We start from the raw sequence: 23,498 nt of genomic DNA, 5'->3' as shown, positions 1-23,498 counted from the left end.
TGGAACACTCTAGGTTTCCTCCCCTTCTACTCCATAGATGTTTATTTAACCCCTGCTAAGAAAAAAAAGGAATTTAACTTTTTCCTTCAGAGATTTCTGTGGGCCTTGAAAAAAATACAAAACAACCCAATAAATGACCTTATATCAGAACACCCTCCTATATTCTCATTAACACTCTTCTGTGGTTAAGGACATGTGTAATTTTACTGCTCAAGAACCAGCAGGATAAAACCTGGAATTCAGGGGCTCCCTGTCAAGAATTATGCCCCATTTGCCAGTTCACTGGTTGGTTTGCCAGTTTCATGGATGCTGGTGGAATGCATATGAGTCCTGGGTCAGAAGGCAAGGACTCCATTCTCACAGCAGTAACAGTAACCCATAATCAGAATTTTCCTGTACTGGTTCAACCCAGTGGGTTGTGTCACAGGAGTGGAATCCATAAGGTCTAAGAATTTTTGTAATGAGAAGTTAGCATACCTGCCTTTCACTCCAGAGAGAAAACAAATCTATCTCTGTCTTTCAAGGCTGTTCACTGTACAAATATCCTTGAAAAGATAGTCCAGAACAAAGGCCACCAGTGCCTCTGCTCACGAGATATGCAGAAATGTGACAGACCCATGAAGATCTGTCTCTCAACATTTCCACAACCAATGTCCCATCTTATCTCTCCTCACCCCTGCCTAACAACACATGCTCAGTCATAACAAGCTGCTTGTCTCCCTGCCTCATGAGGCCGCTTGTTCGTGATGGCTTCTTCCTCCCTGGATGCTTCTTGCTCATCTTTTAAGGCTCACCATTAGTTGCTGTCTCTGTGATGGATTAGAGGACCTTCCCTGGCAAGCTGTCTATGGAAGACCACAAATTCCTTGACAAGGACTCCAGGGTGTGACAACTTTTCCGGAGTGAGGAGCATCTTCTTTTTTTCCAAGGTCACCTACCATCATTGCCACTCTACTGGATGCTAGGTTAATTCAGATGTGAGTGTGGCTCATCTTTCCATGGGAATATTTCCTGCCCTAGCCAACTGCAAGCCTCCTGAGGATGGAGTTCTGTGTTGGGCACTTTGACAGAGTGGCCAGCAGGTATTGGACACATGTTAAGTCCTCCCTGATGGGTGGGCTGGTTGAAGCTGTGACTTGGTAGAGACGGTACTGACCAAGCAGACACATGTTGCTGATCTGTGTTGCAGTGAGGTCCTTTCTCAGACATTCAGATTGCTTTCTGAACACAGTTCTCTGAAATTGTATTGACCTGTGGACTCTTTCAAGTAGCTATAATCTCTGCAAGAAGCAGCCCCTACAATATACTAAATTTGTTAAGATCTGGATTTGGATGTTTTCTGATAATTAAAAAGCTGCATTTCCTCATTTTGAATTATGGAAGGTAATTTCTGGGAGAAGGAAACAACTTCTCTGTTCACAAGTTTTCCCCCTACAGAAGACAGAAATTCAAGTTAATCTGGCAAATGTTTATTGAGCATTTATAGTATGTGGGGAAATTAGGAGCATAAGAAGTGGGTGTTAATGACAACCTGGTCCATGACCTCTGGAAGCTTCTATCCAGAAGGATGGGATTATGGCACTGAGTGAGAGCTAGTTCTGCAAATATTAGACAGATAACCAGGAACACATCTTGTTTGCCTGCATCTGGAAGTAGAGCTATATTATTTATTTTACTACATAACAGATGACCCCAAAACTGACTGTCTTAAGAAAATATTTATTATCTCAGTTTCTGTGGGTCAGGAATTTGGAAATGGGTTAACTGAGGAATTCTGGCTCTGTGTTCCTCTTCAGTATTATAGACACCAGCCACAGCTTGTTAACTGAAAGACTGACTTGGGCAGGAGCGTGTGCTCGTGAGAATGGCTTGTCCACATGGATGTGGTCAGGGGACCTTGGTCCTTGCTATTTATGTCTTTCCATTGGGATGTTTGAGTATCTATTCAAAGTATTACCTGGCTTCTCCCAGAGTCAGTGAGAAAGCAAACGAGAAGCTATAGTATCTTTTATGATCTACCCTCCAGAGACATCACCACGTCTGCAATATGCTATTGGTTGCACAGGTCAGTCCTCCTCAATGTGGGAGAGGCTATACCAGAAGACAAGGATCATTGGGGACCATTTTGGAGGCTGGATACCAGGGTTGTCTCCTGCTAGCAAAGGGACTCAGGAGTCCCAAAGGTCCCCGTGTCTGTTCTCACTCCTGAACAAACTAAGCCTCTGTGGAGACTACTGGAACCTCTGCCTCAGGCTGCAGGCAGCAGTGGGAGCTCGGAGTCTGCTCTGGAGATACTTCTTGTGCCTGCTTGTGATCACAGAGATGCCTCTGTTTCAAAGAATTTTCCTGGATGGGCAGTGAGAGAAGCAGCAGGTGGCTGTGCACTCTGCTCACCCTCTGAACTGGCTCCTATGCGATGGCTCTCTTTTCTCCACTTTGCACCTTCAGTTCAAAAGCTTCCTCAGCCCTTCATCCAAGGGATGGTGGTTCACCTCTCTCCAAAGGAAGCTTTTGCACTGCTGACCTGGATTGGTCTCAGCAAAAGTGAGATGTGTTTTCTTCCATGACACGAGGCAGTCAGCCCTTAAATGAAGTTTATTTAATAAAGGAGTTAGTTCCAGTCAAGTTCTTAAGATGGAATTATAGGTTCATTTGAAGAAAAACTGAAGAGGCAGCAAGATCAAAGGTCAAGCAGAAGCGAATGAACCCTGTTTTCTAAGCAGATGTTGCACCATCTGAAAGACGCAGTGCTTCTAGAATGACAGTTTCATTTTCCAAGCTTGTGGATCACTGTCTCTTTCCTTCTCACACATACTATGTAGGATTACCTTCCATCACAGATGCACACCCAGGCCATGGCTCTTTGTGTCTGTGTTCCATTTCTGGAGCAGACCCCCCAGAGCTGATGCCTCGGAGAGATTTATGTAGGGAACACTAGTCGTTGGTCCCTCCCAGCGTGCATTTCTCTCCCCCCTCCCTCCCAGGAATAAAGTGACTGTTCTTCACTTCTAGCCCATGTGCATTCTGTGAAGATGAGGCCATTCTGGCTCACACGGTCAGCCTACTGGGTCCCTCTGGCCTTGGTAATTGGTTCCAAATGAGCCTATGATTCAGTCCAGGTCAATTAGAACCAGGAGTCAACTCCAGAACTTTTGTTCAGCTGGTGAACTCGCTGCCATTAGTTTACCACAGGTAGCTACCTGTCCATCAGGTAACCTGGCAGGGCTCTGGAATGAGATGCAGCCACATCCAGCCCTACAAATGCTCTTTTGGTTTTAACCAGTTTGGATTGCCATGTTCTATCCATATGATACACTTCTGAATTGTAGAAATCAGATGGTTGTACCTCTCCTATGTGGAACTTAGTGCTTCAGTACAAATACTATGGAGAATGGATTTCTTTAAGGTCTTGTCTATGTCACACCATTTGGGTGACCCAAGGCAGTCCTAAACTGTGGCCTTGAGCACCGTGTTCTGATGCCTGCTATCTCTGCATTGATGAGACTTACAGTCATTGCTACAGGAGATAGGTTTCAGAGTTGTAGGCTTGGGCAGCTAGAAACAAATCTGAGGCTTATTTTTAGGCCATCATAGGCTGACATGTAACCTGCCCATGTGCTGCCAACCTCTGTTGGTAAAGACGGAGAACAATGCATGGATCGCAAACGTGTTCTCTCTCTAACCTGTTATTTTCCTGCTTTGACACTCATTCTTGCCTCCTATGCAGGGACAACACTTCCCACTTCCCATCTCTTGGGCTCTTGCTCCATCAATCATCCTTCTTTCAAATCTTAGGATCTACCTGTCCACTGCCCTTTCTTCCTCAGACCATGCACAGATTGAAGATTTGATACTGAGCAGAAGGTGTCCTTTCCACTCCCAACACCTTGGTCCTGCCTTCCCCTAGCTACTAATCTTTCCTTCTCCGCCAACTTTCTTGTGAGTTTGGCCTGTGCCACTTCTGCCCATCTCATTCACTCACCCACATTTCAGTCTTCTCTGGTAAAGGGGACCAGTTTTCCATATTGGCAAAACCCGTGAGACAAGCAAATAAAAGTCACAGCACAAGATGTACTCATCACATGGGTGTGGCATTGTGCCTGTGTAAGCCCTCTGACATTGATGTTCCATGCCTTGGGACAAACTTGGAGCCCTTGAATTTTTGAAACTCTCCAAGCCCTGACTTCCACAATGTCATTCTTTGATGAACTTCTTTCCACTTATGTCTTTCTTCTGCTCCTACATATCATAGTCTCTTTTGTGCCTACCGTGCCCCTGTGGGTTTTATGTTTAAGATACTATCCTTCCTCCACTACAAGTGCTCTCCAGTGGCACTTATGGTCTTATTTACTAGCTCTGGATACTTGATCCCAAATACTTATCTTTGGTCCCAACCTGTCCCATGAGGTAAGTGAGTTTCTAGGGAAGGGGAAATCCACACAAGGCCCAGCGATGAGGAAACTGGAAGATTCAGGGAGGCCAAAGTAGCTAGCATTTGCAGGCAGACTACCAGAACGGGATGAAGAGAGAAAGATCAGAAAGGAGAGAGGGGAGTGGGTGGGGGGAGAAAGAATTAGGATGGGAGGGAGAAGAGAAAGAGAAAGAGAGAACACTCCGGACTCCTTCAGGTTCCACTCAAGTCTTCAGCTCATTGCTAGTCAATGCATGAATGTGAAGAAACTACTGGAGGCAACTGAAAGATCCAATGAAAATAAGCAGGTAGAACAATGTCCAGAACTCATACAGGGCTGGAATAAGTCATGTTCCCAACAGCAAAAGTGGAAAAATCTTGTAATACACAGGGTATCAGGAAAAATAATCATTATTCCACAATTTAGATAAAATGTACAAGTTTCTTGAAAGACACAAATTACTAAAGCTTACTAATGAAAAAAGTAGATAACACAAATAGTCCAATATCTATTAAAGAAATTAAATGTATAGTTAAAAACTTACCCACGGGACACCTCGCTGGTTCACTCAGTAGAGCGTGTGCCTTGATCCTGGGGTCATTATTTGGGTGTGGAGTCTACTAAAATAAAACACAACAAACAAACAAACAAAAAAAAAACTTCCCATAAAAACAAAAAACAAACAAATAAACAAAACAACGACAACAAAATAAAAACCACCTCCATGCCCTGGTGGCTTTAGTATAGAATTCTACCAATCATTTAAAGAAAAAAAAAAGTCAATTCAATCCAAACTCTTCTAGAAACTTAAAGATGAGGGAAGAGTTCATAACTTATTCTAAGAAGCCAGCATTATCTGTGATTTCAAAACCAGAAAAGAGTTACAAGAAAAGAGGACTGCAAATTAAGATTCCTCATGAACATAGATGTGAATATTCTTTTTTTATTGTGTTATGTTAGTCACAGTAAAATACATCATTAGTTTTTTAAAATTTTTTATAAACATATATTTTTATCCCCAGGGTTACAGGTCTGTGAATCGCCAGGTTTACACACTTCACAGAACTCACCATAGCACATACCCTCCCCAGTGACCATAACCCCACCCCCCTTCCCAAACCCCTCTCCCCCAGCAGCCTTCAGTTTGTTTTGTGAGATTAAGAGTCACTTATGGTTTGTCTCCCTCCCAATCCCATCTTGTTTCATTTATTCTTCTCCTACCCCCTTAACCCCCCATGTTGCATCTCCACTTCCTCATATCAGGGAGATCATATGATAGTTGTCTTTCTCTGATTGACTTATTTCGCTAAGCATGATACCCATCATGCTTTACACATCGTGGCAAATGGCAAGATTTAATTTCCTTTGATGGCTGCATAGTTATTCCATTGTGTATATATCCTCATCATTAGTTTTTGATGCAGTATTTCAAGACTCATTGTTTATGTACAACACCCAATGCTCCATGCAATACGTGTCCTCCTTAATACCCATGAACATGTGAACCCATCACTCCACCACCCTCCCCTCTAAAACCCTCAGTTTGTTTCTCGGAATCCATAGTCTCTCATGCTTCATCTCCCCTTCTGATTTCCCCCAATTCACTTTTCCTTTCCTTCTCCAAAATAGAGTTACCCTATGACCTGGCAATTGCACTACTGGGTATTTACCCCAAAGATACAGACGTAGTGAAAAGAAGGGCCATATGTACCCCAGTGTTCATAGCAGCAATGGCCACAATGTCCAAACTGTGTGAAGAGCCAAGATGCCCTTCAATGGATGGATAAAGAAGATGTGGTCCATATATACAATAGAATGTTACTCAGCCATCAGAAAGGATGAATACCCAGCTTTGGATCAACATGGATGGGACTGAAGGGGATTATGCTGAGTGAAATAAGTCAAGCAGAGAGAGTCAATTATCATATGGTTTCACTTACTTGTGGAGCATAAGGAATAACATGGAGTCCACTAGAAGACTGGAACATTCTTAACAAGATTTTTGCAAACTGGATATAACAAAACATAAAAAATACATCACAAGCAAGTGGTGTTTATTCTAGGAACATAAGGACAGTTTAACATTTGAAAATAAATCAGTGTAGTCATTTTTAACAGACTAAGAAGGAAAATCATATCCTTATCTCAATCAATGTAGAAAATAATTCGACAAAAATCATACATCCAAACATGATAAATGTTGGTAAAAAATATAGTAAAATGGTAAAAATAAATGGTGAACTAGGAATAGAACACAATTTTGTCAACTTGATAGAGTTTCTGTGAAAAACCTGCTAACATTATACTTAATGGTGAAAGAGAAAATACTATTTTATAAAATCAATAATAAGACAGGTATGTTCATTCTTATCACTTCTATTCACTTTTATGCTAGAGGTTATAGTTGCTGCAATAAGGCATGAAAACAAAACAAAACAAGCCATCATACAATTAGTAAAGGAAGAAGCTAAACCATATTCATTTGCTGACAGCATCTACCTATGTAGAAAATTATAAGGAATCTACAAGCAAAACCCAGCTATGGAACTTATAAGTGAGTTTAGTAAGGTTCCAAGAAAAAGATCAATATGAGCAACCACTTTACATTTCCTTATACTAGCAATAATGAAAAATTTAAATTCAAAATAATGCAATTTATGATAGCATCCAAAGTTTGAACTACCTACAGGTAAGTTTGGTAAAAGATGTGCAAGTCTTACAGATTTAAACCTACATGACACTGCTGAGAGAAATTAGACTCACATAAACGAGGAGCCATATACTGTGTTCATGGATCAGAAGATTCAATATTGTTAAGATGTCAGTTCTCTTCAATTTGATCTATAGATTTAACATAATCTCATTCAAAATCCTAGATGTTTTTTGTAGAAACTGACATGCTAATTAAAAATTTATATGTAAGTGCAAAGGTTCTAGGGTAGCTAAAATAATTTGGAAAGGAAGAACAAAGTTGGAGGACTTGGAATTAACTGGAAAGGGACTAATCCACTTACCTAAGTAAGTGGCCAGCTGGGCTTGGTGTTTTATGACCAGGCATGGTTTGGCAAATCCAAATGCATATCATTCCACCCATATATCATTGCCAAGGTTGAGTCAGTCTGGGTTACAGACTGGGTGTTGACCAACACTGATCCTCTTGGGTCATTTTCATCCACCATGCACACTTCTGCCCAAGCATCTGTGGGCTTTTGGCTAACAGACCATATCTGATACATTCTGTGGGATGTTTTGAACACTAGAGCCTCCTCCTTTATAGGTAGAGAATATTTTCTCACTTGGAGCATCCCATAAACACAGTTGCCTGTGCTGGGGAAGAAAAGACCAACATCTTTGCCTTGAGGTAGGTCAAACTTTGAGATGTAAGTTATGCTTTAGAGCTTCCCAAGGGATCAAGCTGAATCTGGAATTTCACCAAGAATCACATCCTTGCTTGCCTTCTACCTTCTCTGTCCTGCTTCCCCATTACTTCCTTACTGGCTTCTTCAGGAGTTCCTTTTCAACAGACTAGTTGCCTCCAAGAGAAGCAAGTGCCAGTGAGCTTTTAGCTAGTCTTACTGCTCCTTTTTTAAGAATCAAACTTTGTCTTTTTAGAGACTTGTGTCTAGGCTTCCTTTTTTTTTTTTTTTTCCCAAAGGAACTTCTTCCATGTGTCTCCATCAGTGAGCTCTGTTTACATGTCTGCTTCCCTCTACTAGGCCATCTCTCCTGCAGCCAGAAACGAGCCACATTCATCTGGGTGTCCCTAGTGCTCATGCAGCCTGGCAACAAGCATACAGTAACTACTGGATGACGTACCAGTCCTGAACTTTACATCTTGTTGTGATTTTCTGCTGCAAGGGTAGAAGGAGGCACTATCTGAGGGGGGTTTGTTCTCTGCTACCTCCCTGACATGGAGAGTTAAGATATCCAAGAAGCCAGCTAGGAAGGGAAGTTGGACCCTTGCTGCTGTTCTCACCCCAGTTTTCTGAACTCCGGGATTTGCATGAAAAGCTTAAACCATCCCTGCCCCCTCCCAGGCATTATAGCTCCCAAATTATACACTCTATCATGCAATTAAGCAATAATGCAATTAGTATGCATGCAGCAAAGATGATGATTTGTGGGGGTCTGTTCATAAAAATGCTTTATTTAAATATTAAGCTCAGTGCACAGAAAGAATAAACAGACATATTTCTTCTTTCCTTTCTTCTTTTTTACATAAAAAGGAACTGGTCTCGAAACAGTTGTGGGTTTTATGAGTCATCACATCTCTTCAGCCTGTATCTTTCTGCCTGGAGCTGCATCAGGGGAGTCTCTCCCTGGTGGTATCCACTTTGCTCAACTCTGCCATGCAGTGGGGGTGGCTCCGCAAGCAGATCACGTCCTTGCAACTTGTGCACCCCCTTGGCTGCTTTGCCAAGCTATTTCGTGGGGACCCAATGACAGGCGCCTCATGCCTTCTACCCTTCCCTCTCTTGGGTCTGTGTGTGGGTGGAGAGACAGTGCAGTAGAGAAGGGACCATCAAAGCAGAGCTCTATCTTTGTAGCACAGGATTTTTGTGGCAGCGGCCCCAGGATGGGCTTCCCTGGCACTTCTTTGTCAGATGGGGACTCCAGACAGACAGTGCTCCTTGGCTTTCAAAGCAGGTCTAGTGAACATAATACAAATAGCACAGCTAGTGCTTCACAAAGCCCAATGTTTCACATTGTGATATAGTTACCTTCCCACCTTTTTGATTAAAATAGTCTTCCTATTTGAAATGGTATTGATAATGTTTTTTTTTTCTGATAGTCTTGCTCACTAGAATCAGGTTCCCAAATGATTTTGTATTAGGTTGGACCATATGAAACTCATGATATTCAGTTTTGACCTCTGTGACCTGTGAGATTGGCAAATTTGCTGTAATTTGATCATTTTGACCAATAAAAATTGCATTTCAGATGGCTTGATCTAATAATTTTACAAATGCATGAGAAGCCAACCATCTGGGGCCTAGTGGTGTGGTGGAAAGATCTTCATGCTAGAGTTTAGAATCAAGCTTGTTTTCCACATTTTCCAGCAACCTTGAACCTCCTCTCACCTGGATGAAATTCAGCCCATCTGTGGAGTGGATCTGTTCTCCTGGTCTCCCAGGGTCACATGAGATGATGGGCATTACATTGCCTCTTAAAGGGGTAAGCTCCCAGTGAATGTGGGGTTAATGGTTTGAAGTTGGAATGATTCTTACATCTAATGATCAAACCTTTGGCTTGGGCTCTCTGGGAACAAAGTGTTCCCTTTTGGAGACCAGCTCTGGGGACTGGACAAGGTAGATTTGAGATACTACATCTCATATGTGCCATAGTGACATCTTATCAACAGTCAAAACAGTTGGGTTGAAAGTGCAAAAATCAACCCATCAGTTACTTTGTTTCCAGGAGGTTATGCAACCAGTTTGGATCTTTTAAAAAAGAAATTGACTTTACGAAAAAAAAAAAAAACATTGAAATTCAGTTTTCTTTTCTCAGGTTGGCTTAGAGACCATGTTATTTATAAAATGTTTTGAAATTCTGAGTAATATTAATATCAAAGAGGAAAAAGGATTATTCTTCAAGAAGACATTTCTAACTTTTAAACCTCATAATGTTACTTTACTTAATATTCTACCTACCCAAGATCTCTACTAACTGTATTTTTGTATAGGGCTTGATAGAGTTATAAATGATCTTCCTATTATAGAGCTGGAGGGATCACAAGATTCTCAAATGACTCTAGGACCTCCAAGACCATATAGTTCAGTCTATTCAGTCTAGTCTGTCTTTGGACATTGTGAGTGTTGTTGGTTGCCTGTCCATTTTCAGGTACCCTTCCCACCTTAGTTTTTGCCAGCCCCACTTCCAACAGCCAGCACCTGAATCTTTCTGCATCAGGGCCCTCTTTTTCACTGGGTACAGCAAGCCAGAAGGTCCTGGAAATCAGCAGGCAGGATATGGTGTATAAATACCCCAGCTCCCTCATCCCTGCTTGGGATAACTCAAGTGTGACTTGCCTCCTCCCAGAGTTCCCTGGTGGGATAGGTTTCAGTTCCCCATGGTGGTAATGAGCCTGATAACACACCCTTTTTGGCTGTCTCACTTTCCACCTCCCCTGTAGATATCTCATGACTTCCCAAACAGACTACTTTTTCTCTAACCTTCATGTCAGGATCCGCATCTTGGGAAATCCATGACCTTCAGTGATCTGGGTATAGTCTTTGTGTGATCCCATCATTTCAATCTGAAAGATTGGATTCAAAAGACAGGTTTGTCCTTGGGCATGTTGGATAACTGCTTAGTGTGATATTATATATAATAACTGAAATTATATAATCTTGTTCATTGTCTCCAGAATTAAGTTGTTTTTAGACAAATCGTAATTTGTTTTTTTCTGTTAGCAGCCCTCAACTTCCTCTTGGGGAGCACAGTTGTCCCACCCTCACTTCTTACCTCTAATGAGAGGCTATGACTCATTCCTGGCCAATGGGAGTGCCACTCCTCCCTGGCCACTTTGACTGGCTCTCAGTTTGGCACATAACCCAAGAAAGATCACTGAGAGGTAATCCCAGAAGCTTTAGGGAGAGAGATGTCCTCTTTCCACTGGTTGCTAAACTAGACAATATAAACCAGAGCCATGGGAATCACCACACAGACAGGGACCTGCTCAGGACCCAAGTCAGCCCTAAGGAAAGCAGAGCTGGGAGATAGAAGGAGAATTGGGCCCAGTAAGGACGTTTGCACCCTTGATCCAGCCATGCCTGCACTTTTTCTCCTGAGTTCTTTTTCCTATTAATTGTTATAGTCATGACCATACTACTAAACTGGAGAGGGGGTTTCTCTGGAGGAGGACAGAGTTCCCTTCCCAGAAACTGTTTTCCTAGTGGGGGCTGTGGAGTCTTCTAGAGTGTGGGTACTGAGAAGAGAACTTCTGGCTCCAGTGGCATGTCCATCAGATCTACAAGATCACTGTGGATCTCAATTCTGGGTCTTGATGTATTGGGAAACCTGCCCTGGGTGGCCCTTTCCAGAAGATATGTATGGAGGGTTTGGACAGAAGGGTTGGGCACCATGGTGATATGAAATACTAAGGAACAGGTGTTTGGGTTGTACTGTTTCTACAGTGCCCTCTCTGGACCATAGTGCCACATGGCTCTCCCTAGTCCCTCTGAAGCCTCACATACAGACTCTGCAGCATCCATTTTGTAGGGTATCCACCAAGATTGAGTTGCTTCCCTAATTGGACACTGTTCCAAACTTCATGGGTGTTTCACCCCGAGACCTTGGTCATCTCCTGACTGGCTAGTAAGAAGATGGGGCTGTGAAGGGCAATATGACCACAGCCATGAAGAGCCATTGAAATAGGAACATCTGCTACTGGTAGCTTCTGAGGCCATGGACAGGAAAAGACAGAAAGAACAGACAGAAATGGATACTAGGGCTTGGGAAGGAGAATGTAAGGCACAGGTGTGGTAGGGGTGTACAAGGTACAAATGTGGTACTCTGCAGGCTGGGAGCCCTCACTGGTGAGGGCAGAAGACATCAGAGCTATAGACAAATGAGGTTTACAAGAGGAAGGACAGCTGAGGAAACTCCAGGGATGAGCAAGGTGGGCAAAAGAAGGAGACCACTTTGACTTGCCCAGTTGAAGCCACTGTCCCAAAAATGCTGTGATGAAATATAAAATCACTGTTTTTAATTAATCCAAGACACTTCTACAACAATGCTGGCAGATGATGGGAGGGTAAGGCTCAGGGCTGGGAACTAATTTGATCTGATTTGATCATTGCTTTGGTGAAAGTAATTACTTGGCTGAAAGTTTAATGGCTTGGTTTGTAGGCTGTGTTAAATGTCCCTGTGTAAAAAAAAGCCCCATGAAAATGTCATTGACAACTCAATTCTTATCGTATCTCAGCCAGCAAGTAGTCCTCCTTGTTGTCTTTGCTGTGTAGCAAAGTGGTTTTTCTTGTTGGTTGTGGGGAGGGATGGGTGCTTACTTAGTGAGGCTGAAGACGGTCCTCTTTGACTACTGAGTCGCAGTAGTGCTGCTACTCAAAGTATGCAGAGTGCACAGCAATGTCAACATCTTATTGTTGGAAATGCAGACTCTAAGGCCTTATCCTGGACCTGCATTTTAACAAGACCCTCCAGTGATTTGTGAGAACAGAGAAGTGTGAGCAGCATCGATACAATGGACATCTATTATAGAGTCTTCCCAGATCAAAATGGCACCCCATTCCCTCACCAGAAGAAAGGGGTGGGGCTGGAAGGCACATTGGATAACATAACCCCAGCTCCCTGTCACATTTGATTGGATTGGAGCTAATCACCTAGCTGAAGCTGGGAGAATCACAGCCTTTCTCTGGGAATTTGGATAGGACTCTGTGTGTGTGTGTGTGTGTGTGTGTGTGTGTGAGAGAGAGAGAGAGAGAGAGAGAGAGAGAGAGAAAGAGAGAGAGAGAGACATAGAGAAAGACACAGAAAGACAGAGACAGGGAGGACAGGGAGAGACAGAGAGGAATTGAGACAGAGAGAGGTACACACTTTCTTCCTGGGCAGTCAGATGTTTAACTTATACACTTGAGAATGGGATGTCTTTTACCAGCTATAGGGCCGTGAGCAAGGGAATGTGTTAGACAATGGATAGTGCTGGCTTTTATGGTCTTGTTTAGCCCCATGTTGAAGCACAAGCTCAAATTCCACCATTGGGTTCCATGAGGCTACCCTGCTTCCTAATAAATTCCTCTGGTCAGTCTAGCTTGGCTTGAGTTGGCTAACTATGTCAGCTGGGATTTGTGGTGGCAGCAATGGAACCTGACTCTGGCTATCTTCCATCGGAGAGAATCTCTTGGTTGTGAAGGCTCCCAGGGTCTCATGGGAGGCAGGTGCACCAAAGGAGCTGGGTGGGTGGGCAGCAGAAGACACAGTCAGAGCTATGCAGCAAGGACAGTCCAGTAAACATGAATTACTGTTACCTGGAAGTGGTCCCAAGCTGTTCTTCTCACCCTCTGTATCTCTGTGGCCCTGTGGACCTGATGGTGTGGGGTAAGGGACAGATTTAGTTGATTTGACTCTCTTGCGGGTGCCTGATAGATCCACCTCCACAGATCTGCACACACCCAGCGCATGGTAATTTCCCAAGAAAATTCGGTTATAAAGGAAGAATGGCTGCTGGACAGCCCCAAACTGCAAAGCTCTGGGTCCTAATCAGAGCCTGGGGCAAGCACTTGAGTGGAGGCAATTTATTTGGGGATGATTCTAGAAAGTGGATGGCAGGAAGCAGAGAGTGAGCCTGGAAGGAGGAAGACAATCAAGGATGTTATATCTAGGTCACTTCTGTAGGCAACAGGACTCAGTTGTACATTAAGAAGCAGGCATAATTCCTTTGAGAACAATCCACCAGAGAATGAGCGGGGTGGGGGGGGATTCCCATGGGACCCACAGGACCCTTCAGTAGTCACCCAACCCTACTATGCTTCCACTGTGCCTGCTCCAGACCGAACAGGTGCTGTGACTTAGTGGAAGCCCTGGGTGGAAAAGCAGAGGACACAGGCCAAGCCTCTGAGAATGGCCCCAGGCCAGCATCTGGAAGCATCCCCCACAGCTGGGGAAAGCCCAAGAAGACTGAAGGAAGGTCTGTATGGTGCAAAAAACGTCTGTTGCAGTCATGACACACCGACAGGTCGTGTTTAAATGACCTACGTAACTAAGATGTGGGAACATAGTCGATGCCCCCAAGTTGGAATGATGGAATAATTATCTGAAAAATCATCTGTCAACGATGTGAAAATTTCCCTTTTCGATCTTGACCAGTGATATAAATTGGAAAATTGGGAACTTTATTCATAGTAACAAGCAAGGACAAAATCTCCGATCTTTCTGGTCTCCTGGGATACTTTCTACAATTTCTAGTCTACAGAAAATGTATCCGGTAACAACGCAAATGCCATGCATCTCTTTAATAAATAAAAACCAATAAAAACCAACATTGGGGAGGGTATGTGCTTTTGGGTAAATTGGAAGGGGAGGTGAACCATAAGAGACTATGGACTCTGAAAAACAATCTGAGGGGTTTGAAGTGGCGGGGGGGGGTGGGAGGTTGGGGTACCAGGTGGTGGGTATTATAGAGGGCACGGCTTGCGTGGAGCACTGGGCGTGGTGAAAAAATAATGAATACTGTTTTTCTGAAAATAAATAAATTGGAAAAAAAACCAAATGCTGAGATATTTCCAGCTTGATAGATTATTTTCTTAGTCCTTGCCTCCTGCAATTTAGGGGGAAATGAAAAATGTCTCATTTATTTGACTGATTTTTAGTTTTTAACATGGTCAACAAACACATCTCTTTGACCTGGACCTGCCTATTCGTAGGCAAAACCTCCACTGGGCCCATTTCTGTGGTCCCGGGAGTCTGTGTGCAGAGAACGCAAGGCTCTGGCAAAGCTAGGAGGAGAAGAGCTGGCGGGCTTGAGTTTTCTTTGACTGAAGGTTTCTTTGTTATTTTTGATCTGTGGTGTGCCTGGCTTCCCCCACATCTGTCGCTGTCATAACAGGTGCTCTCTGATTCACGCAGCACGGTACTGTCTCCCAGGCACTGCCTGCCTGGAACGGCTCAGAACAAGCCGCTCCCTGAGGTTGGGTCAACTTTCAGCATCACTGCGTGTCTTGGCCCTGCCCAGAGATCTCTCCATGCTCCTGAGTGGGCTCTGAGACTCCCACATGACTCAACCACCCTGAGACCGCCCTGAGTTCCTGTTCCAGCAGCTCAACACATCTCGGAAGGATGTGCAGTGAGGCTTCCACTTCTGGTGACAACCGCTGTGAGAAAGCACCGAGTTTTCCCCAAAGGACAGCAGCTCTGGTTGTCGTAGGGGAAATCCCGCTGTGTCTGTGTCTGATAGGGCTCTCTGAGCGTCAGGGTGAGGGAGGGAGGGCTCTTAAAGCCCAGCTTAAATGCCACTTCAATTCAATTCCATGAATGTTTGATGAGCCCCTGCTTCCCTCCCCCACACCCCATCACAATTAATTATTTCTCCCCCTGGGTCCCCTTCTACCCCATTATTGTGCCTATCTGGGTCCAAATGGAATTCCAGTTAACTGTGGTTGTGTTCCTCCCTGCTGCTGGGCCGCCAGCTCCTTCAGTGAATGGTGGAGGGGGTGTCCTTGCGTAGTCAGCTCTTCCTCCTGTACCGAGCTTGTGTGGAATAATAAACAATGTATGTTTGAGTTTGAATTTGAGTAACAGTAGCTAATGTCACGTTCTGCAGACCTCATGGGTCCACGTCCCCCAAGACACCCCATATCCCTAACCTCTTCTTCCTCTGAGTCTGGTTTGCTACCAACCCTGTGTTTGGGCCAAATAGATTTTTTTTTTCTTTTTGGGTGGTGGGGTGTGGTAGATCACTCACCTCAGATGAACCCCAAGCTCCCACCCAAGTGATCTGAGGCAGGCTCGGCCACCACGGAGCCAGGTGTGAAAAGCACCACATTCCTGGAAAGCCCCCTCCTAGAGGAAATGTCCTTCTGAAAACTACTGGGAAGTTATGTAACTTTTATACACAAATCATCCTTTTTGTGTGTGAGAGTTGCTTTAATTAAAAATATCTTATTGCTTTTATTTTATTATAGAAGTGGTGTTCATCACGGAAAAGTTGAGCCTTATAGTCAGCCACTAAAGCCACCCACCATGGAGATATCAATCCTTAACATCCTGGTGTATAACCTTCCAAATCTGTGTGTGTGTGCACGTGTGCATTTGTCTGTGTGCACAAGCACACACGTGCTTATATTCTCTGTATAATAAAATTAAGATTTAAACCTTATTTTGAACAGGCTTCAGGATCTTGCTATTTAAGGGAATCCTAAAGTAATCCTTTGGGGACATAACTCCTCTGGGATTTATTGGTGCTACTTGCTCAGGTAAAATCTAGAAGTCATAAATCTAGAAGTTATGGTTGGGGTGTGTATGTCTGACAGTCTTGGAAAATTTCTATTTCTGTCTCTCCCTCCATATCCATCCATCCGTCTTTTATCCATCCACCTAACCATCCATTCATCTAACCATCCACTCATCTGTTCATCCATGCGTCCATCCATCCATCCATCCATCCATCCATCCATCATCTATTAGCCTACCATATATATTTTAATTGAGTGTTGATAGATTGACATAAAAAGGCAGGCAGGGAAGCCAGGGCTGGGTTGATCGAGTGCCCTCCACAGGGAGCCTTGCACACTCAGTGCCACACGTTTATGGGTTTCCCCAAGGGCTGGATTACACCAGGAAAGATTAACAACCCTGCCGCACAAATTAAAAATGCTCTATTATTTGCAGCATGAAGCACACTAGCTGAAGATCAGCATCTTCTCTTTGAACAACATAATTGAATGTCTCTCAGCCTGAACCTCTCGCTGTATTGATTTGAATTAATTATTTGTGCATTTGTAATCTGGCTTCCCCAGCCCAGGAGTGCTCCACGTCACAACACTGCATGGCCACCTCCTCCCCAGCTGTCACCGCTAATCTAGAAGCCTTTGACAGTTCTAAAGGCAATTAATCAGTCAAATGGAATCAGTTTTGCTGATAAAGGAGAGTTTTCCCTGTAAAACTGACACTCCATTTTATAGGATTAACATTCTGAAAAGTTGGTGTTAAAAGTACCAATTCATTAGGACCCTATTTGGAGAAGCTGTGGGAGGTGGTGGTTGGTGGGATCAAATTTTTACCATTGAGGGTCTTAGAGCTGGGTCATTGGAGAGGAGCTTGACAATACCAAGCTTTTACGGATTTAGGGAGCAGGACGATGTTTGGCTGTAAACAGCGCATTAGTGGGTTATGTAGATAAGAGTATGTTATAGATTGTGCTATAGACATACTGCAGACCTTCCAAAGCAGAATGGAAAATTTCATATACTATAATTTACTGAAAAAAAAAAGCACCGAAAAATCAACATTTGCAAGGAAAAGAAAACTCAGGTTATCTGCAATCCAATTTAACTTCACTGTGTTCTTAAATCGAAAACTGGATACATGTTCTACAGGAACATCAATTACCTGCTTTGGGAATGGAAAGTGGTTAACCCTAAAACTTCTTTTGCTTCAGACCCCTTTGGGAAGCATTCTGAACGGCTGCAATCTCTTCTGGCCCTGCAAGACCAGGAGACTGGACATAGCTGTTGGAAGCTGCTGAGGGCAGAGGCAGAAGGGAGGCTGGCAAGGGCCCTCCTGGGGGTGGGGGCGGCGCTCACTGGCCTCAGGTGCTTACAGATTTGGCACCTGCATGAAGCAGGCCGAGTGGGGCAAGAAGGGCTTGTCAGAAAGTGGGGAGACGGTGCTCTTTCTCAGGGAACAGCTGCTTGGCACCCATCTATTGTGACCACACAGTAATGTGGGCCCCATGTGGCCACCTATGATGATTTTCTCAAGAGAAACCAGAAATTTGGATTTTCACATGAGAGTTCCTGCTGTTGTAAAATAATAATCAACATCCTTGTGCAGGCCAAGCAAAGAAAGTCTGTGAGCCAGAGGTAACTCACGTACCCTCGGTCTGCAACCTCAGGGCAGGAGACTGAGGAAGATGTGGCTTTGTCTTGCAGCCTGTGGAAGGGGAGCACTGAATGTTACTTCTCGAATTTAACAGAAATCCCTGATGGGACGCCGTCTTTGCTTCTTTTGTTTTTAACCTCACCTGGGTTGAACTGATTGATCACGGCCCTCATTCGTGATAAGTTCTTATCATTGATTCAAGTGTGGTAACATTCACTCATTCATTCAAGATGATGCAGTCAGTACCCCCACCTTAGTCTGAAAACTAAGGTCTTGAAAATCCCCTGCATCTGGCTGTGGGTTCCTCCTTCACCCCATCTCTCTGCCTCCTCTAACCAAGATAACCATGGTCCTGTGGTTCCATATCCTTATTCTTCACTCTCTTGCTTTCCTTTTAGATAGTTTTATCTCATCTATAGGTTTTTTAGAGAGTCCATCCATCCATCCATCCATCCTTTCATGCTCTATCTATTGGCTCTTGTTGGGTTTTAACTTTATAAAAGGAATATTATACTGTATGTAATCTTTTGGGACTTACTATTTTCAACTAATAGATCATAAGATAATAGTTCATTTTTGACTCTTATGTCATATTCCCTGATGAGAATATTCTACATCTGATCTCTTGTTGACGGGAACTTGTCTGTTTCCAGGTTATGCAAATGGCTGCCATTAGCTTTTGTGTATACGTTCCCTGGCCCATGAGCAAGACTTTTTCCACTCCAAAGTGGAGTTGTTGGGGGATGCCTGGGTGGCTTCATTGGTTAAGCGGCTGCCTTCAGCTCAGGTCATGATTCCAGGATCCTGGGATCGAGTCCTGCATCAGGCTCCCTGCTCAGCGGGGAGCCTGCTTCTCTCTCTGCCTCTCCCTGCCACTCTGCCTGCTTGTGCTCTCTCTTTCTCTGATAAATAAATAAATAAAATCTTTAAAAAATATATCTTAAAAAAGTGAAGTTGCTGGGCCACAGGGTATGGGAATGTGCAATCTTGAGAGTCAGTGGCAAATCATGTCTAATTAGGTTGCACCAATTTATGCTCCCACAGTCAATGCCTGAGAGATCTTACAATCCACATCTTAACACATGGTATTATCGGGCTTTCACACTGTTGGTAACTGAGTGGCCATAATTATTATGGATTTGTTCTGCATTTCTGTTGTCACTAGTGAGGTGAGGCTGAACACGTTTTTTATGCTTACAGACCATATTTTTTGTGGCTCATGTTTTCTGTCTGTTTCTGCATTATGCTTTGCTTACTGATTTCCGGGAGTTCTTTGTACATTCTTGATATTAATTCTTTATTGGTTGCATTTTGTAAGTCTCTTTTCCCTTTCTTTATGGTGGCTTTGGATGAACAAATGCTCTTCATGATACTTGGTCACCATCATCCATCTCTTCTCTTAAACTTACCGTCTTCGGGAGTTATTTAAGAAATCCTCCCCCTTAGGGGCGCCTGGGTGGCTCAGTGGGTTAAAGCCTCTGCCTTCGGCTCAGGTCATGATCCCAGGGTCCTGGGATACAGCCCCACATCAGCTCTCTGCTCAGCAGGGAGCCTGCTTCCTCCTCTCTCTCTGCCTGCCTCTCTGCCTACTTGTGATCTCTGTCAAATAAATAAATAAAATCTTAAAAAAAAAAAAAAAAGAAAGAAATCCTCCCCCTTAGGGGCGCCTGGGTGGTTCAGTGGGTTAAAGCCTCTGCCTTCGGCTCAGGTCATGATCCCAGGGTCCTGGGATCGAGCCCCGCATCAGGGTCTCTGCTCCGCGGGGAGCCTGCTTCCTCCTCTTTCTCTGCCTGCCACTCTGCCTACTTGTGATCTCTGCCTGTCAAATAGATAAATAAAACTTTAAAAAAAAAAAAGAAAGAAATCCTCCTCCCCTTCAAAATCTGAAAGATATCATCCATATTTTCTAAGATTATCACTGATTGATGAGTATTTCTTATCATTTGCCCCTTTAAAAAATCAAGGGCAAGGAACAGATCTGATTTTCATTGGGTTTCTGTTAGCTGGTGGCACATTAGACTTGGTGTGCAGTCCGGTTCTCTGACTTGAAACGTATTTTTAGTGCTCCATGGCTCTTTGTCATTTAAAAGGGGTCCCTGCTGGTGTTGTGTTCAGACTTTATCTCATGTTGTGTCTGCAGGCACAAGAGGGGGTAGGTCCTTCCTACACATCATGGGTTTTCCATGCATGGGTGGGTAAAGGTTCTTCTTGGCAATAGAAGTCACGGAAGCCTGAGGGGCAGCAACCCCACCATGTGGTCAGGCTGGCTAAAGTTCCCCCAAGCATTGGGCCACCCCCACTGCTGCATCACTCACTACAAAGAAAACAAATGTGCTCTGAAGCAGTGGACCGCTCAGCAGACGTGTGCCCACACATGAGGAACAAGTGCACTGAGCTTCTTGCTGCTTGTTACCCAGAAACAGCAGGGGGTGCACCCTCTGAAACGTTTGCAGCACGGATGCCCAGTGCCAACTGATACAAGGATGAGCCTGTCTGGGGAAGCAGTGCAGAGAGAAGCCGGAATCAGACCCCGCCCCTGACAGTGTTAGGAGCCCCTTAGCCACAAGCTCAGCTCACAGATGGCTTACTTGATTATATTCCAACCAAGGTCAGTCTTGACCAATCACATGGAGCTCTGTTTTACAGGTCAGAGCTGTAGCTAAGAATGCGGGGTTGATACAGAACTGAAGGTCAGAATGCCACTCCCTCTGGTCATGTCACCTCTTGTCACTTCTCTGAGGACTCCTGTCCTTCCTGCAAAGCTTTGCCCTGAAAGGCTGCCTGCAACACCATGGGGTGCTGCCAAACAGGGGCAGCCCTTATCACAACTGCAGAATGCAGGGCCGCTTCCCCAGGTCTGGGTTGTGTACTCTCTCTAACATGTCTACACCCCCGCACCCCCTTATTTCCATACTCAGTCTCCCGCTTGGTGGACTTTGCCCTGCCATCACTTCCCTCCTCTCCCCTCCTGCCTCCTCACCCTCATTTTGGTGTTATTTGCAATAATGACCCACACTTCCACAATCCCTTCTAGTCAACTGGGTGGTCTTCACAGCCTGGGGCCAGAGTTCCTGAATCACCTGCAGTGCCTTCTTCTCGAATCAAAATATTCATCTTTGTCCTCATACCTGAGCCCCTGTCTGCTGTGGATTCGGGCCAAAATCCAAAGGGAAAGGTGGTTTGGGTGGTGAGTCCAGTCCCATGGTTTCCATTTTGGGTGGGTGCTTGATCCTCCTGGTTTGTGTATATGCCAGAAAACTCAATGCAGCCTGTCCATTTTTTGTCAGCATCTCGGAGTGTCACATGAGGGACCTCAGGGAGCATGTGGTGAAGGTTCTTGTCAATACGCTTTCTGGTGCACATGTGCACCCTTCACTTCTTCTTCCTTTGAGTCCAGGGCACTAACCAGCAGGGACGTGGTGCAGGGGGGTCCATGGCCAGAAAGTTTCGTTTTTGGCCCTCTTGGACCCCAGTTCCACCTTGGTCTTGGTCTGACTTCTACTGGCCTCTGTTGAGGAGTTAAGCCCAGCCTCACCCATGACTTCCTTCCTAGAAAGCCCTCGTCTGGAGGAGAAGACACAGGGCTTGTTCCTGTGAGTGTGAGGTGCTGCGCGTCTGTGCAGAAAGAGGGCAGCCCAGGAGAGCAATTCCCCAAAGCACATCAGCCTGTTCTTTCCCAGGCCCATCATGCCGGCAGAAACCTGGCTGACTGCGCATGTGCAGACGGTCTGGTTTTAGGGATAGGTTATGGCTCCGCAAGTCCGGGTCCCTGGAGTGATCTGGCACAATGTTAGCCCACCACTGACACATCATTTCCATTCAACCTGGAGTCAGCCTAGGAGGTGCCGTTTTCTTTTCAAGCACAGAGGACCTGTATTTAACATGACATTAGCCCACCGCACTATTGAGTTAACTATAAAAGAGATGATCCTCTGGACAGAATCATTGTCCACCAGGCAAATGATTAAATTTAAAGCTTGATTGGTGCTGATCAATAGAAATGAAATGTGAACAAACTCCATGTATCCGCCAGAAAGAGCAACTATAGGTGGTCTTTCCCATTGGCATCTCAGGGTATCAGTTCCACACCGGGGGTCTCTGCACACGTGGAGTCATCCAAATGCACCTTCTTTTCCTCTCACCCCTCAAGTGAATACGGGAGTGACTTGCTGAATCAGTGGAGATAGGCTGGACTGTGCTGCACTAATAACTCCAAACTCAGTGGCTTGAAGCCTCACAGGCTGATTCGCCATGGTGCTGCATTTCCAGTACTGACCAGAAGAGGGGGCTGCGTGCACCATAGAAACTCAGGACCTGGGCAGGCTGAGTATTTATTTAGTCTTCAAAACTGCCGGGCTGGGGGTATAGCTCAGTGGTAGAGCGTTTGACTGCAAAACTGCCGGACTTACCAGAGGCTTTGAAGGGTCTTGCACTAGCAGTCAAATGCCTGGGACTGAAAGTCATGTATCCCCCTTTATTTACCACTCTCTCACAGAGCTGCCCCACCTGTCACAGAATGCAGGAAGATGACCAACATCAAGCACAAACACACTTGTTTAAAAACTTGCTAGGTTGGGGCGCCTGGGTGGCTCAGTGGATTAGGGCCTCTGCCTTCCACTGGGGTCATGGTCCCAGTGTCCTAGGATGGGCGTTGGGCTCCCTGCTCAGCGGGGAGCCTGCTTCCCCCTCTCTCTCTGCATGCCTCTCTGCCTACTTGTGATCTCTGTCAAACAAATAAATAAAATCTTTAAAAACAAAACAAAACACTTGCTAGGCTAGCAAATCCAATGGGTTCTAGTTATTTAATGGTATCTTATCGTGGAATGAATAACAGCCCCCACGTCATGTCTATTCCTTTAAGACATGTGACACCTACCCAGACACCTGTATTTCAGAGGCTCAAAGCTATCCCTCTATGCATATAGAAAGAGTATGAGCTTCCCCATCTTCTCCCGGAATTCCCTTCTCAAGCTAGCAGTGAATCCAATGTGAAATAGTCTTATCCAAGTGGACAAATACATTGCATAATTACTTTAAACCAAAAGGGGAAAATTGGTTCTTGATTTAAATTACACTCTTCCCAGCAACCTTCTTTCCTTCTGAACCCAGGCTGGGGGCTGCTCTCGATCCTGGCTCTGTGAGGTCCCCTGTGCCTCGTGGAGGCTGGGAAACACTCTGTCTACTCTGTGCAGCCTTGGCCAGGTTTCCTGGGCTGTCCTCCATGCTGGGCTGCACCCTGCCAAGTGTGCAGCTGGCTTCAAAGAACAAGAGGTCATGGCATTCGGGCTGTTTTAGGCTCCTGGGCTTAACATTTATACATGCCTGCAGAAAGGTTATTTCAAAGTTGTTTTTTATTCAACTGTTATCAGCAATATACAATACAGTTTATAAACAAGTGTCTGACCTTGTTTCCAATCTTTATTTAAAAATAAATATTATTGACAGTGAATTTTAATTATGATAAGATGTATCTTTTTTAATCAAAATGTCTCAAAAGAAATAATTTACTTCAATAAAAAAAGGAAAGCC

Source organism: Neovison vison, chromosome 7, assembly GCF_020171115.1.
Source record: "Neovison vison isolate M4711 chromosome 7, ASM_NN_V1, whole genome shotgun sequence".
NCBI classification, from domain to species: domain Eukaryota; kingdom Metazoa; phylum Chordata; class Mammalia; order Carnivora; family Mustelidae; genus Neogale; species Neogale vison.
Note: the sequence above shows the minus strand (reverse complement) of the source record.